Source organism: Calliphora vicina, chromosome 5 (assembly GCF_958450345.1).
Source record: "Calliphora vicina chromosome 5, idCalVici1.1, whole genome shotgun sequence".
Classification (NCBI taxonomy): Eukaryota; Metazoa; Arthropoda; class Insecta; order Diptera; family Calliphoridae; genus Calliphora; species Calliphora vicina.
Genome location: NC_088784.1, coordinates 98250793 through 98265747, shown reverse-complemented (window position 1 = coordinate 98265747; position 14955 = coordinate 98250793). Strand labels below are relative to the sequence as shown.

At 28.9% G+C, this 14955-nt stretch overlaps 1 long non-coding RNA gene across 1 annotated transcript; it reads left to right on the top strand.

Annotated features, from left to right (window-relative positions):
* The first annotated feature begins 14248 nt into the window (after positions 1–14248).
* On the top strand, positions 14249–14739 carry LOC135962187 (uncharacterized). Its single transcript, XR_010576631.1, has 2 exons — positions 14249–14330; positions 14393–14739. It is a non-coding gene; the product is annotated as an uncharacterized LOC135962187 (long non-coding RNA).
* The last annotated feature ends 216 nt before the right edge of the window (positions 14740–14955 follow it).

Here is a 14955-nt window from a genome sequence, read left to right as displayed (position 1 = left end):
TTAACGTTCCGATTTTAGTAATACTTTCAGACTATATTTAAAATTACCTGAACTATAATATTCTGAACAGATTTTACTTAAAATTAATAACAGTAAGGAAATTTGGCTCATTCGCCAAAATATATCCCAAAAATTAGTTTTTCTCGAAAATCGCAAAATTTATATCGCAGATACGGAAAAACTATAGGAGGTATTGACATAATTTTTTCACATTTTTATTCCCTATTATGTTGTCAATAAATCGCCATGTGATGGTCAAAAAATTCTGAAATTTGTTTAACAAAATTTTTAAAAATTTGAAATTGGAGTTTTGAAACTGACGTTAAAAAAAAATATTTTTTTTGGTCATACCTGCAAATAGGTTAACTGTATCCTATGAAGATAAAAACTCATATACAAGTAAATATGGATATATTTTAATTAAAAATAAACTTTTGTTTTAATATTTCTCAAAATATGTTAATTTTGTTCCTACATTTCTTGTTCTGGTGACCTGAGACACGTTAATGGCCTGGCGATTTTTTAATAACTTTAACATTTTTTAACCAATTTTTGTCTTTTATATCTCATTAGAACGACAATTACGAACACATTTCGATTCCTTTAAATTAAATTACAAAAGTAATTTCTAAATTGCAAAATTTTTACAAAAACTGAAAAAATGCATTTTTTCCCCTTGTAAATGCACCTCAAAATTAAATCGAAAGTCGGCACGGGTTGCCCTTCTTAGAAAAAGCTAAAAAAAAATTTGGTGGTATTTTAGGTCATAACGAAAGTTTTCAGGGGGTACCGTCTCAACATTTCGAAAAATTTAATTCTGAGGGACACTCTACTATACATATATCGAACGCGACACACCTTAGCAATCAAAATAAAATGTTTAGATGCAGTAGCTTTTCCGATCAGGGCGTACTGATAACCAACTATGATTGAGTTACAAGAACGCTACATTAGAACATGAAAAATTTTTAATAAAAAAAACTTTTATTTTTATTTTAAACTTATGAACGCGACACTCTTTAAAAATCAAAATATAATGTTATGCAGCACAGAAACTCAATTTTATTTTGAATTAAAATTTTCAGCCACTTGTTTACAACGACCGAGGAGTACTGATATGAAGCCTTGATTTAGCTACAAGAACGTGACATTAGAAAATGATTAAAATCAACTATTCAAACTTTGGCATCTTTCAACTTATATTAAATTGTTAGAGAGATTTTCATAATATATAAGCAGTCATGATATAAATATTTGAACAATAAAAGCTAAAAAGAAAAAATCATTGAAAGTATTTACAATTTGTTATCTGAAAATTGTCTTCTTTCAACTGTATAATTATTGTTCTGCAAAACCCTAATATTTAATTCTTTTTATTCATACATTTGTAGGCAGAAAAGTACAAACAAATAAAATAAATAAACATTACAGTCTTATTTAAACAATACTAGAACAACTGTGTAAACAATAATAGAACCTATATATATTATTTTCCTTTTATAACAAATTGTATACGTTTTTTTTATTTTTTTTATTGTTTATGCTGCAATTCATGCAGCACACGCACACGAGCTACCATGTGAAATAAAGAAAGAAAGAACATTTTTTTGTATATTTAATTTGATGTATTTATTTATTTAAGACCACATTCATCAAAAGTTAATAAAATTGATTTTTTATATCATTCGGATGCCTTTTGATCGATAAGACTTTTATTTTGTGTGTGTTATTTCCAATATTTATTATTTTTCTTCAACCATCACGACCTTTAGATGGTTGCGCCTAAGTTTCGCCCACTTTTGTTTTCCAAATAGATTCTTTTCTAACAGCTCACACCCCATAAACTTGGGCTGGAAATGTTTATGCTGAAAAAAGTGTTTTCATTTAATGTGGTTTTTTTATTTAGTTTTTTTTTTAATAAAATCTCTTCATTTATTGTTGAAAATTGTTCATTTGTATTGCCTTAAATATTTAGCATTTTATTTTGCTTATAAAAGGAAATTAATTTCCTTAATTGATAAAAACATTATTTAGCTTTTTTATTTTCTTTAAATGTAAACAACAAAACTATTTTGGTGCGTTTAAATTTTTTGTTTTTGCTATTTTTAAAACAATTTGTCGAAAACAAAAAGTGCACTAATGTTCTCAAAAAAAAAGGTCAAATAAAAATAGAAAAAAACATTTTGAGTCTTGAACTTTTAACACTTGTAAAAGTGCAAAAAAAGAAACACTTATTTACACATAAACATCCCAGCAGTTCACTTAAATGAAAATAATAAATTTAAACACACTCCCCTTCAGATTACAAAGGGACACTAACAGACAGTTTACTCTCCCAGAAATTTTCTCTAGAGAGTAAAATAACTACATTCTAATGTTTAGTATAAAAAAAGTTTAAAATAACTACTCTATAGATTACTTAGAGCCACTAATGTGACAATTGACTACATGCTACATTACCTAGGATACATAAAGTAACCAATTGACTTGTATTTGCCTTACAATGGCAAAATACAAACATATTTAAAATGGAGTGAAATTTATCTGCTTAATAGGGAGACATTGACTACTTGTAAAACTGTGGGGCTCAAGCAAAACTGCATACAACAGCATTGCCACTTACTGAAACTAAAGAGTAAAACCAAAATACAAATGTCATTAAAAGGATATGCAGGACATTTGTTAACAGCAGTTCGCAACACGTAACTAATGACAAGTGCGAGAAAGAGGGAATAAAAATTTCCAGAAGAAATAAAACAAGTATGAGAGCTATATTCGGCTGTGCCGAATCTTATATACCCTTCACTTTAAAATAAAAATTTCAAATATTTTTAGGTAAACAAAATTTATCTTTTTTGCAGTTTTTTTAATTTTTTGGAAAAAAAATTTTCGAATTTTTTTTTTTAAAAATTTTAAAATTTTTTTTTTTAATTTTAAAATTTTATTTTTTGTTTTTTTATTTTTTTTTTTAATATTAAGCGAAAAAAAAACATTTGATGAAAAAAAAATCGGGTTAAAATATATTTTTCGGATTTTGACCCATTGTAGGTCCAACTTACTATGGTCTTATATACGTCGTTTCCAAGGTCTTTGAAATATCTATCATTAGAAATCCATATTGTCTATATTAATGACTTAGTAATCCAGATATATGTTAGTCAAAAATAGGCCAAAAATCGAGGTTGTCCTGGTTTTTTCCTCATATCTCAGCCATTTGTGGACCGATTTTGCTGATTTTAAATAGCAACCGAGCCGGAAGAATTTCGGAGATACTGATGTATCATTCGTGTATGTAAGTTATTTGGGCTTCAGAAAGTCGATTTCAACACACAGACGGACATGGCTATATCGACTCCGCTATCTATAACGATTCAGAATATATATACTTTGTGGGGTCGCAAATGAAAAATTTAGAAATTATAAACGGAATGACAAACTTATATATACCCTTGCCACTCATGGTGAAGGGTATAACAAGTAAGAGAGCTATATTTGGCTGTTCCGAATCTTATATACCCTTCACCAAATTATACTTCAAAATAAAAATTTCAAATATTTTTAGGTAAACAAAATTTAATGGTTTTTGCAGTTTTTTTAATTTTTTGGAAAAAATTATTTTTTCGAATTTTTTTTTTAAATATAAATTTTTTTTTAAATTTAAATTTTTTTTTAAATTTAAATTTTTTTTTTAAATTTTAAAATTTTGTTTTTTGTTTTTTTAATATTTGCGAAAAAAAAATTTGAAAAAAAAATCGGGTTAAAAAATATTTTTCCGATTTTGAACCATTGTAGGTCCAACTTACTGTGGTTTTATATATGCCATTGCAAAGGTCTTTGAATTATCTATCATTAGATATCCATATTGTCTATATTAATGACTTAGTAATCCAGATATATATGTAGGTCAAAAATAGTCCAAAAATCGAGGTTGTCCTGGTTTTTTCCTCATATCTCAGCCATTTGTGGACCGATTTTGCTGATTTTAAATAGCAAACTTCTCGAAAGCATGCCTAACAGAATTATTGAAGACTTGGATCCCGAAGATATCTGGGTCTTCAGAAAATTGATTTCAACAGACAGACGGACAAGGCTTAATCGACTCCGTTATCTATAAGGATCCAGAATATATATACTTTATAGGGTCGGAAATGAAAAATGTAGAAATGACAAACGGAATGACAAACTTATATATGCCCATCTCACGAAAGTGAAGTGTATAACAAGTCTGAGAGCTAGTTTCGGCTGTGCCGAATCTTATATATCCTTCACCAAAGTATAAAATAAACATTCAAAATTTTTTTTGGAAAAAAATTAAAAAAAATTTTTGGTAAATTTTTACAAATTTTACTTTGAAAATTTTTAAAAATGTTTTTTTACTAAAACAAAAGTTTTTTTGAAAGAAATTTTGGTAAAATTTTACTTTGAAAATTTTTAAAAATGTTTTTTTACTAAAACAAAAGTGAAACAAAATTTTTTGTAAATTTTTTTTTAGTGAAAAATAAATCGTGTTAAAAAATATCTTTCCCAATTTTGACCCATTGTAGGTCCGAACTACTATGATGTTATATATATCATTGGAAAGGTATTTAAAATATCTATCATTAGATATCCATATTGTCTATATTAATGTCTTAGTAATCAAGATGTAGATCAAAAATATGTAATAGAGGTAGTCGTGGTTTTTTCCTTATATCTCAGCCATTTGTGAGCCGATTTTCTGGATTTTGAAACCGCAACTATAGCGTATGTATTGATGTATGAATCATGTATGTAAATTATTTAAGGGTCAGGGAAAGTTGATTTCAACATACAGACGGACATTGCTAAATAGACTTCGCTATGTATAACCTTTCCGAATTCACTTCATTTGTGTTTTAAACAAAACTCAAATATGTTTTAAATATTTATAAAAATTTCCTTGTATTTATATTGTTTAAACTGAATCTATTTTCCCTTAAAAATAATAAAATATTTATAAAGTTTCATTATTGCCTCATTGCCAGGGCAACTACTACACGTACTTGTACTTTATAAAAAGCAAAGGCAAGAAATAAGAATAAAAAAACTTGCACTAAGTTCAAGTAATAGAAAGAATGTAAAAACTAAAATATTATTCGTGGCCTTTTGAACACATAAACACTTGTACAGGGTGCCTGTTTCTGCATTTTACAAACCATAAATTGTCCACTTTTGACCTTAAACCAAAACAAGATACATAAAAAAATAAAAATAAACAAATAGTAACAATAACTGAAATACGTAAGAAAATAAAGTAGGTCATAACCGATTATAAGATAGACTACAATAGAATACTGATGGAAATGATAGGAATGCTTATTAATAACTTTAATTAACGTTTGTCAAAGAAAAGAAAGCATGGTAGTGATAGTTAACAAGGGCAAAGTGGTAACTTAGGTTTTTAGCTAATGAAAAGTCCAAACAAAGCCCGATAAATGGTAAATTTTTCATTTGCTTTTGTTCATGTTCTAATATCACGTTCTTGTACCTAAATCATAGTTTTCGCCAGCACTCCATGATCGTTCCAATCAAGTGTCTAAATATTTTAATTCGTAGATTTTACTAAAAACACAATTTACTGCTTATAATAATCACACTAAACATTATATTTTAATTACTAAAGTGTCTCACGATCGCTATTGTATTTTTCAAAAAGAAACATTTTTATTATTAAAAATTCTTCATTTGATTTTGCTCATGTTCTAATGTCGCATTCTTGTACAAAAATCATATTTTGTTATAAGTACTCTGAGACCGTTATAATCAAGTGCAAATCATTGTAATTCCAATGCAAATTTAGTGGAATTACTAAAAAAAATTTATGAAAGAAAATACTTGTTTTTGATAAAAGTTACAATTATGCTGACGAATGCGACACACAAACGAGATGTTCGCCATCGTAATTGTAACTTAACCAATTTCATTATTTTAACATAAATAATAAGGGAAGCGCGCAATATTTGGGAACAATTAAAAAATATCTCCTACATTACACAGAATATTGCGACGTCGTGAAAACTACAAAATTGACAAACCAAATAGCAAGCTGCTGAAAGAAAAAACTGAAAAGTGCCTTTTACATGCAAACAAACATTGGTAAAATCAGTAAAGAAGGCAGACAATGCATTAGCAGCAGGCTTAGAAAGTATGTCGAATCAACAAATAATAAATACCAAGCTCTTGTTGAAATTGCTTGATCTAATATTTTTTACAAACGAGAAGGCAAAAAATGCCTCGATCAGTTAAAAACATATATTTTCAAAAAATAATGTTTCAATTCGCAGATTTTACGATTTTTATAGCTTCAGTCGAAAGCTTGTTTTATTTTTGTCGCGTTCTTGATACCATGTTTATTTTCATTATATTAGAAATAACAAAACGTTAGAGTCTATCTTTTGCACTAATTGGACTGGATGGAAAAAAGAAAACAAAATTGTTAATATTTCATAATTGTTTACTTCAAGAACGTAATAATGTCGCGTTCATGAACTCAAATTCATACTAAACAAGAAAGTATGGTCGGTCAAGCCCGACCATATAATACCCTACACTAAGTAAAAGAGCAAAAACAGTTTTCTTTTAAAATTTCAATAATTTATATTTTTTAGTGATTTTCGGAATTGGGCCTTATATGGGAGCTATGACCAATTATAGACCGATCACCATGAAATTAGGTCACGTGATTTACGGCTATATGAAAGTTAACTATGTTAAATTTTGTGAGTATAACATAATTTTTAAGCGATTTATGCACGTTAAAGTGATTTTCGGAAGCGGGTCTATATGGAAGCTATGACTAATTATGGACCGATCGTAAACAAATTTGGTGACATGAATTTTATATATATAAAACTTATTTGGAGCGTAATTTGTGGAGATATATTTATAAATTAAACATTTATGACCGATAACGTCCAATTTCGGAAGGACATTTGTATGGGGGCTAGGTGAAATACTGGACCGATTTCAGCCAGTTTCAATAGGCTTTGTCCTTGTATCGAAAAAATAATATGTACCAAATTTAATCGAAATATCTTCAAAATTGCGACCTGTACTCTGCGCACAAGGTTTACATGGACAGTCAGCCAGACGGATGGACATTGTTAAATCGACTCAGAAAGTGATTCTAAGTCGATCGGAGCGTTACAAACATCATTAACCCTCCCCACTATGGTGGTGTAGGGTATACAAATGTAAAAAAAAAATAAATTCAAATATTTCAACATGACAACTTTCAAAAGAAAGCCTATTTTAGTTTTAAAAATGTTTCAATACTAAAACAAAAACGATTTATATTTTTCGTCGCGTTCTTGATCAAATTATGATTTTTAAAATATTGTTAACCAAAAAACAATAGAATTTACCTTTTGCTCTAAACTACTAAAATGCTATCAAAACTGGTAACAATTAAGAATAGAAAAGTAAGAGTGTCGCGTTCTTTATTATGAAAATTATCTTATGCTATAACTTTAAAAGCTATTTATTTTTAATATTTAAAAACCAAAATGTTTCGATTTTGAATATTTAAGTCGTTATATTTTAATACGCACTGGAATTAAGTTAGTTAATTAAGTTTTCATTTGACATTAAATTTTGATGGAAAAACTAAATGTATTTATAGACAAATACCGCTGTATCGATTATAATAAAAGTAAATGAAAATCGTTTAAACATTATTAAATCATCATTACAATTATCTGCAGGTAGTTTACGATTACATGTTTTCAGTTATTGATTGGTTTAGTGAACGCGACAGTCCCATTTTTTGGAAAAAAGCGCAATTTTTGTTTAAACAAATAAAAATGCTATATTGGGCTGTGGCGATTCTTCTTTACCCTTCAGTAAGTATATTTTAACATAAACATTATAAATAATTTTTGGTGAAAAAAAAATTTTTGAAAAAGAAAATGATGAAAAATAAAAATTTTCTAAACAAAATTGGAAAAAATAAATTTGCTAAAAAAAATGTTGATGAAAAAAAATAATTTTGGTAAAAAATGCTTTTGATGAAAAACAAAAACTACAACAAATCGGTAGTCGTGGGTTTTTTGATTATATCTCAGATGATTTTCTAGATTTTATGTAGAAATCTAAGCTGGCCTATAGCGGATATATTGCTGTAGCAATTTGGGGGCTTCGAAAAATTAATTTCAACAAACAGGCAGACGGACATGGCTATATCGACTCCGCTATCTACAACGATCCAGAATAGATATACTTTGTAAGGTCGCAAAGAAAAAATATAGAAATTGCAAACGGAATGACAAACTTATATACATATACCCAAGCTTGTCATGGTTAAGGGTAAAAATAAAAGGTTTTCAAAAAACCTAAAATAATTTTTTTTTTTTTAAATTATACAGGAGAGACAAAATAACATAATAAAATTTAAAGTGTTGTGGTTACAAATATGGTTTTCTTTCATCACTAAAGTCGTTATTTTTAAAAATAGAAAGCTAAAAATTTGTAAGGTCGTGTGATTTGATAGGCTGTACCAATATACATTAAAAACTCAATTTTGAATTTTTTGGTTGTTTCAAAAAATCGTCTAGTCTATTATTGGATGATTTGGCTGAATTTTTTGATCATTGACACACAATATGCGTCGTTAAAGCAAATGAGAACTTCGGAAAGTAGATTGCAACAGACATATGGACATCGGTATAACTAGAGATTTTCTTTTCCCGCACTTTTTCATTTCCCTGGAAATCGGAAGTTCCCGCCTAGAACAAATTATTAAATTTTAAGAATGTAGACTTCGTTACAAAGCAAAACAATATCATTGGTTTTAAAATGTAATTGAATACAAATAAAAAATCCAATAAAAATTTAATATAATGAAATAAACTGACTCGATTTCTAATTTTGGTTGTATACAAACCTGTTAGCATTTGTCATTTGTATCGGAATGGCTACAATTTCCATTTTACCTTCTTTTGATTCCAACTAATTCCAATTAATTCGAAAAAAAAAAAAATTTTATTTTTTTAAATTTTTAATTGGAAATATTGTGCTTATTAAATAAAAAATTAAGTAGATATGTTAATTGAAACTTGAAGAAAGCTCAATAGTATTGTTACGTTTTAACCTTATCAAAACGTTGGTTTATTTCCTTTAAATAAACCGGATACTTTTGATTGCAAATAAAAGCCGTTTAGTAGTTTGAAAATTAAAACAACTCTTTATTTATTGAAAATGTACAACAACAGAATTAAATAGTCACTCAATGTTTTTTATACACGTTTATAAATTCGCAGTAATACAGACACACTTTATAATGTACACGAATTCACTTGAAAAATACAGCATACTTTAAGGCACTCAGTTGCTGTTTATTCAAATAGCTTATCTGATAAACTGACTAACGACTGCAACATCTGCCACTATTTATAACACTGCCATCTGCACTCTAGATTGCTCTTTAATTGTCTAGAGCTTTCTAATATATACGCCATCTGTGGTGTACTTTCTACAATGATCTTTAACTGAATATTCGAATTCGAATATACGGTCGCAGCAAACAGCGTTGCCAACTTACGATCAATGGTCAACTGAAAGCTTTTATTCAATATTAATAATGCCCTCAGATTTGTTACAGTTTGCTATTACAGCACTGCTATTTGAAAGCATTATGCAACTTTTAAATCAGCCCTTAAAATCGTTATATTTGAATTCAAGTAAAATTTCGTAACAGTATTAAACAAAATTCAATTCAACCAAAGGTGGTTTTATTCCAAACAATTTCGTTTTACTCTTTGTGAAAAAGCTAAATACTAAAATAATTCCACTTTCGATCGAATTCTGTGTCAGCGTTTAACCAGTTTTTTTTAATAATTTGAATAATGAACTTGTTATTGATCTATATGAGTTAAATCTTTTTTGTTGTATGAATCTTCAGCATTAGTTTTGGATCTTTATTTATCTTTTAGAGAAATTCAAGTTCAAAAAACATCACATAAAACTAAGGAAAATAATTCCCGGAAATTCTCGCACAATTTCCCGGGATTTCGGGATTGAAAATTTTGCGGAATTTCCAGGATTTCTCGTCCCGGGAATTCCCGTGAAAACTCTAGTTGTAACGCAAATGAATATTGTAGAAGTTTTATCTGGAATGAGAGAATTTTTAATAGAGCTTTACGATTATACTTTCATTCGGTTAGTGTGCCCAATATTTATTTGGTAGCACAGTGTTATTAAAAGGAAAATAGAAGAAAAAAAAAGTCAAGTCTCCTTAAAAATGAAAATTGTTTATTATTACGAAAATATTAGCTATCAAATCTAATTACGCAAACAAGCCATGCAATTTAATCGTATTCATTCAATTATTCCTTCAAGTAATAATTTCATTTTATTTACTTTACAATAAATCATTTTTTTATTGAATTTTTGTTTTAGTGTATTTGTTCAGGCAACAAACTCATTAAAAATTTAACAAAATATGAATTTTTACAGCAACATTAGAAAGGGACATTTTTACATCATTATAATTTTGTTGTTGTTGTTGTTATTATTGCTAAATTATTGATTTTATAAATAGTATAAGAGATATAATACTTATTGTATAATATTTATAATAAAAAATAACGCAATTTTCTAATTGAGCTACAAAGGCAATAAAAATGTTTAATGGTTTTATTGTAGCAGTCCGTAGTTAGTTGGAATGGGTGGTGGAGAGTGACAGCAATTAAATTGAAATAAGTATGTTGCCATAAGTAAATGAAAAATAAAAGTTATAGCTAAATACAAAATAATGGACTAAGCATAAACTGTACCAGCGCCTTTTACGAAAAAATACTTAAGAGCTGAACTAAAAATGCGTTGATATATAGAACTCATCAAATTTGTAAACAATTTAATAGAAATTTTCCTTAAAAATATTTAACCCTCTAATGCTTAAGCATGCCTCAAGGCACTCATCACAAAATGCCAATAAATTCAAATTTGACTGATGTTTCATTTCCAAAACTTTTTGAAATGTAAAATCAGTTATATTTGCATTTATTGGCATTTTTTCGATGAGTGCCTAGAGTATGTTTGGACATTAGAGGGTTAAGTTTTCGCAGTTCTATTAGAAATTTAAGAAAAATTCAAAGTTTTGCTGAAAATTTGGTTTTTCGAACCAAGAGCATCTCGCAAGCGGTAGTGTTAGGGAATAAACTATATAAACTATGATTAGCTTTAAGCAAATGGGAACTAACTTTTCAACTAATCAAGAATATTTTTTGTTTGTATTACTTACCAATCAATAAAATATCTAGTTTATTTATTGACGTCACGTACATGTAAATGTATCTTCAAAACGTGTCACAAATAAAATGTAAAATTTCATTTTTTTCAATATTTTTTTTTGTTTTGCACTCGTTTCATCAAGTTTATCGTATTAGAGAACAAACTGTATGTATATTTTTGTGTCATTTGAACAAAAACTAGAACTTAAATAAAATAATTAAAGTTTTAGTTTAGTTTTTGTTTAATACCAGTTTTGTTATTGGTTGTTATAAATATCTGTGTTTCGTGTCCTTGGGCAATTGTAAAATATAGATTTCATTTGTGAATTTTATTGTGTCCATAAAACATTTCCATACAATGTAATACTATTGTACATCATGTCTATTCGCGCCACATCACATTTAGTTGTGTAGTTATTAAAAAAGGAATATTATGTATATAAATTAAAAAAATATATGTATATAAAAATTTATTGCTCTATTTGTTTACATTTTTTTTTTGGAAGAAAGGAAGAAAATATTACTTATTTATAATGTATAAAAAATAATTTAATTTTGGTTGCAGTTTACAATGTCGGAAAATTTGCATTAAATTTTATATTTAAACAACTATGAGTAAATGAACTACAAAAACAGTTCATTTACATTTAAATTGCTACTTTTATCTGAATCTAGAAAGCTCGATTTTGCTCAAAATTTTCAGCATTTGTTTTGTACGTGACGCAGAATAATGTGGATAAATTTGGAAGCATCGAAAATGAAAGTTCAAAATAAGGGCCTCCTGAAGCACGGAAATGTAATCGATATTCCAATGTTATTGACAATCTGCTGCTTAATTTCTGCTGATAATTTACAACAATTATGAGAAATTCAATGGTTTATAATATTGAACTAAAATAATCAAATGTTAATTAAGAGAGACCTAATCAAAATTAAGTATGTACCATTTCAGGAGATGGCGGGCAAAAGTCCATAACTTTTGATTAGATTGGAATTTTGATACGCAGTTTTTTTGTTTGTATAATACCCTACATTAAGTAAATTAGAAAAAATATTTTTGTCTTAAATGTCAGTCAAATTAATTTTCGTGAATGATTTTCGGAAGAACCGATTATGAACCGATCGTCATGAAATTTGTTCGTATGATTTCAGCCATTTTCGATAGGCTTCGTCCTTGGGCCGAAGAAATCAGCCAAACGGATGGACGCACATCGTTTAATCGACTCAGAATGTGAGGTGGGTGTCAGACTAATATTTTTGGACGTTACAAACATCAGTACTAACCCAATATACGCTCCACACTATGGTGGAGCAGGATATAATTATTCAAATTATTAGCCGTTGTTAGCTATGACCTTTTCCCACCTTACTGGCAACATAAGGATTCCGTGGCAAGAACCAATCTTTTGAGGCCAAGAACGAATCAAGCCAATATCGGATTCTCTGTTCCAAAGTGAAGCGTATCCCAGAGATAGCGTTCTGTATAGTAGTCAGACTGAGCTCGATCTGGACTATAAAGCAGGTGAGGCAAAACTTATCAACCACTTCATTCTAAATACTTTTTAACAAGTATTGCAACATGTGGCCGAGCGATGTCATTCTCGGCTCTTTCCGTCAATGTTTGCTTCAAACGAATCAGTTGCGTTCGGAATGGTTCTCTGAGATGGTCTGGTCAGATCGCAGACGATCATAATATATAGGACCCCTTTTCTCCCACCGAATTCAGAGAATTACTTTAGCATCATTGATATTTGGCGTTGGAGCCGATTCGTCTGGTTGGCCGGGCTTCACATACGATCTCTTATGTTTCGGGTTATCGTATTGATTCCATTTTTCATCGCAAGTAATGATTCGGTGCAAAAATGATTTTCTTTAATATCATTCAAGCATCATGTCCGGAAAATCACAAAATTGTCTTTCAAGGTCTCTTAGCTTCAATTTGTATGGCACCAAATTTCCCTACTTTTGGACGAATCAAGCTGCTCGCAAACGTTTTGAAATTGCTGCTTCAGTAGCTAACAATAATTTAGGAAGGTCTTGTTTTATAACAATTTTCATGGAGTAATGCCTCCAATTCTTGGTCTTCAAAGTTTTTTGGCTGGCCTGGACGCACAAAACCATCTCTCGCACTTTCAAACCGATGGAACACATTCACCATAAGCTTTGGTGGGCAATCGTTGTGCTTCAGCGGCACATTTTTTAAAATTATGATGATGAATGACGATTCGTTGGTACAATATTCGAAATTTTCGAAGCAAAAAAAACGTTGTTGTTTACATTATAATGTTCAATAACAGTTATGTACCCTTCAAAATGACATACATATAAGTTATTAAAAACAAGAACCGCATTCAAAAGATACGACATTTTCGAAGCAAAAAAATACCTTGTTATTTACACTATAATGTTCAATAACTAAGTGAGAAATCCCGCATTTTTAAATCATACATCCAACTGAAAAAAATCAAGCAAATTAATTTCATAGCGATCAGTCCATAATTGTTCATAGCTTCCCTATAAGGCCCACTTAAAAAAATCACTTACAACAAAAAAATTATTGAAATTTTAAAAGAAAAATGTTTTTGCTCATTTACTCAGTGTAGGGTATTATATGGTCGGGGTTAACCGACTATACTTTCTTCATTGTTTTACATTAAATTGGTATGCAAACAGTCGAAGAATATTGACTTTTCGCAAAAATCCTTAAGACGACTGTTCAGAAATTTAAAAAAGTCGAAAGTTCGAAAAGCTAACTGTTTTAAAATCGAAAAAAGTCGAAAAGTAGAATTTTTTTTTCAACTTTTCTTCTGGTCAAATTAACATCTGCCAACCTTTAAATACAATTGAAGTAAAAATACATTGTTAATTTGTATTCCATTCACAATTGTTTTTTTTAAAGAATTTAATTGTTTTCAATATATAATAACACAAGATTTGTGAATTTTTTATATAAATAAGACGTGCAAAATGTTTAAAAATTTACAATTTATTGCAAGCTCTAAATGAAATTATTATACATTTTGTCTTTTCTTCTGGTCGCTTTGGTGACTTGTTGCTCAGCCCAAACATGTCGCGGCGCGCCACGTAAGTTGATTTTATTAATATTTTTTATATTTATATTTAATAATTTAATAATTATTTTTCAGGCGTTCCTTTGTGTACTGGTGCTCGTGATTTAGGTCGTCGTGGTCGCCGTTGTAGGCCCCAAAACGTTTGGTATTATAATGCTGCTACCAGACAATGTACTCAAATGCGCTACTTGGGTTGTCGTGGCAACAGCAATCGTTGGTGCACCCGGGCTGTATGTGAGCAGAGATGTCGCCGTTAAATATTTAAGTTTTGTAACTCTAAAATTGCTTAAAATTCTTTCAGTTTAGTTTTTTTTTTCTAAAAATTGTATATTTTTGCTGACATTAACTTTATTTCGTTTTATTTGTAAATAAATTTTGTATTAATAAAGAGAAACTATTTGGAAATAATTTAGTGAAAGCTATTCAAATCTGATTTATTTGCCAAATGATAAATAAACAAAATTCTGCATTTTTGCTATAAAAGTTTCATAGAACATATTATCCTACTATTGGAGATATTGTTACGAACTTCTACATGGTTGGAGCTGAGCTTTTTTTGATTGATTTACAGCTTCTTAGGCGTAATGGGGGCTAGTACGTGTCCTCTCAAATTTGGTCATCTAGGAATCAATTTTTTT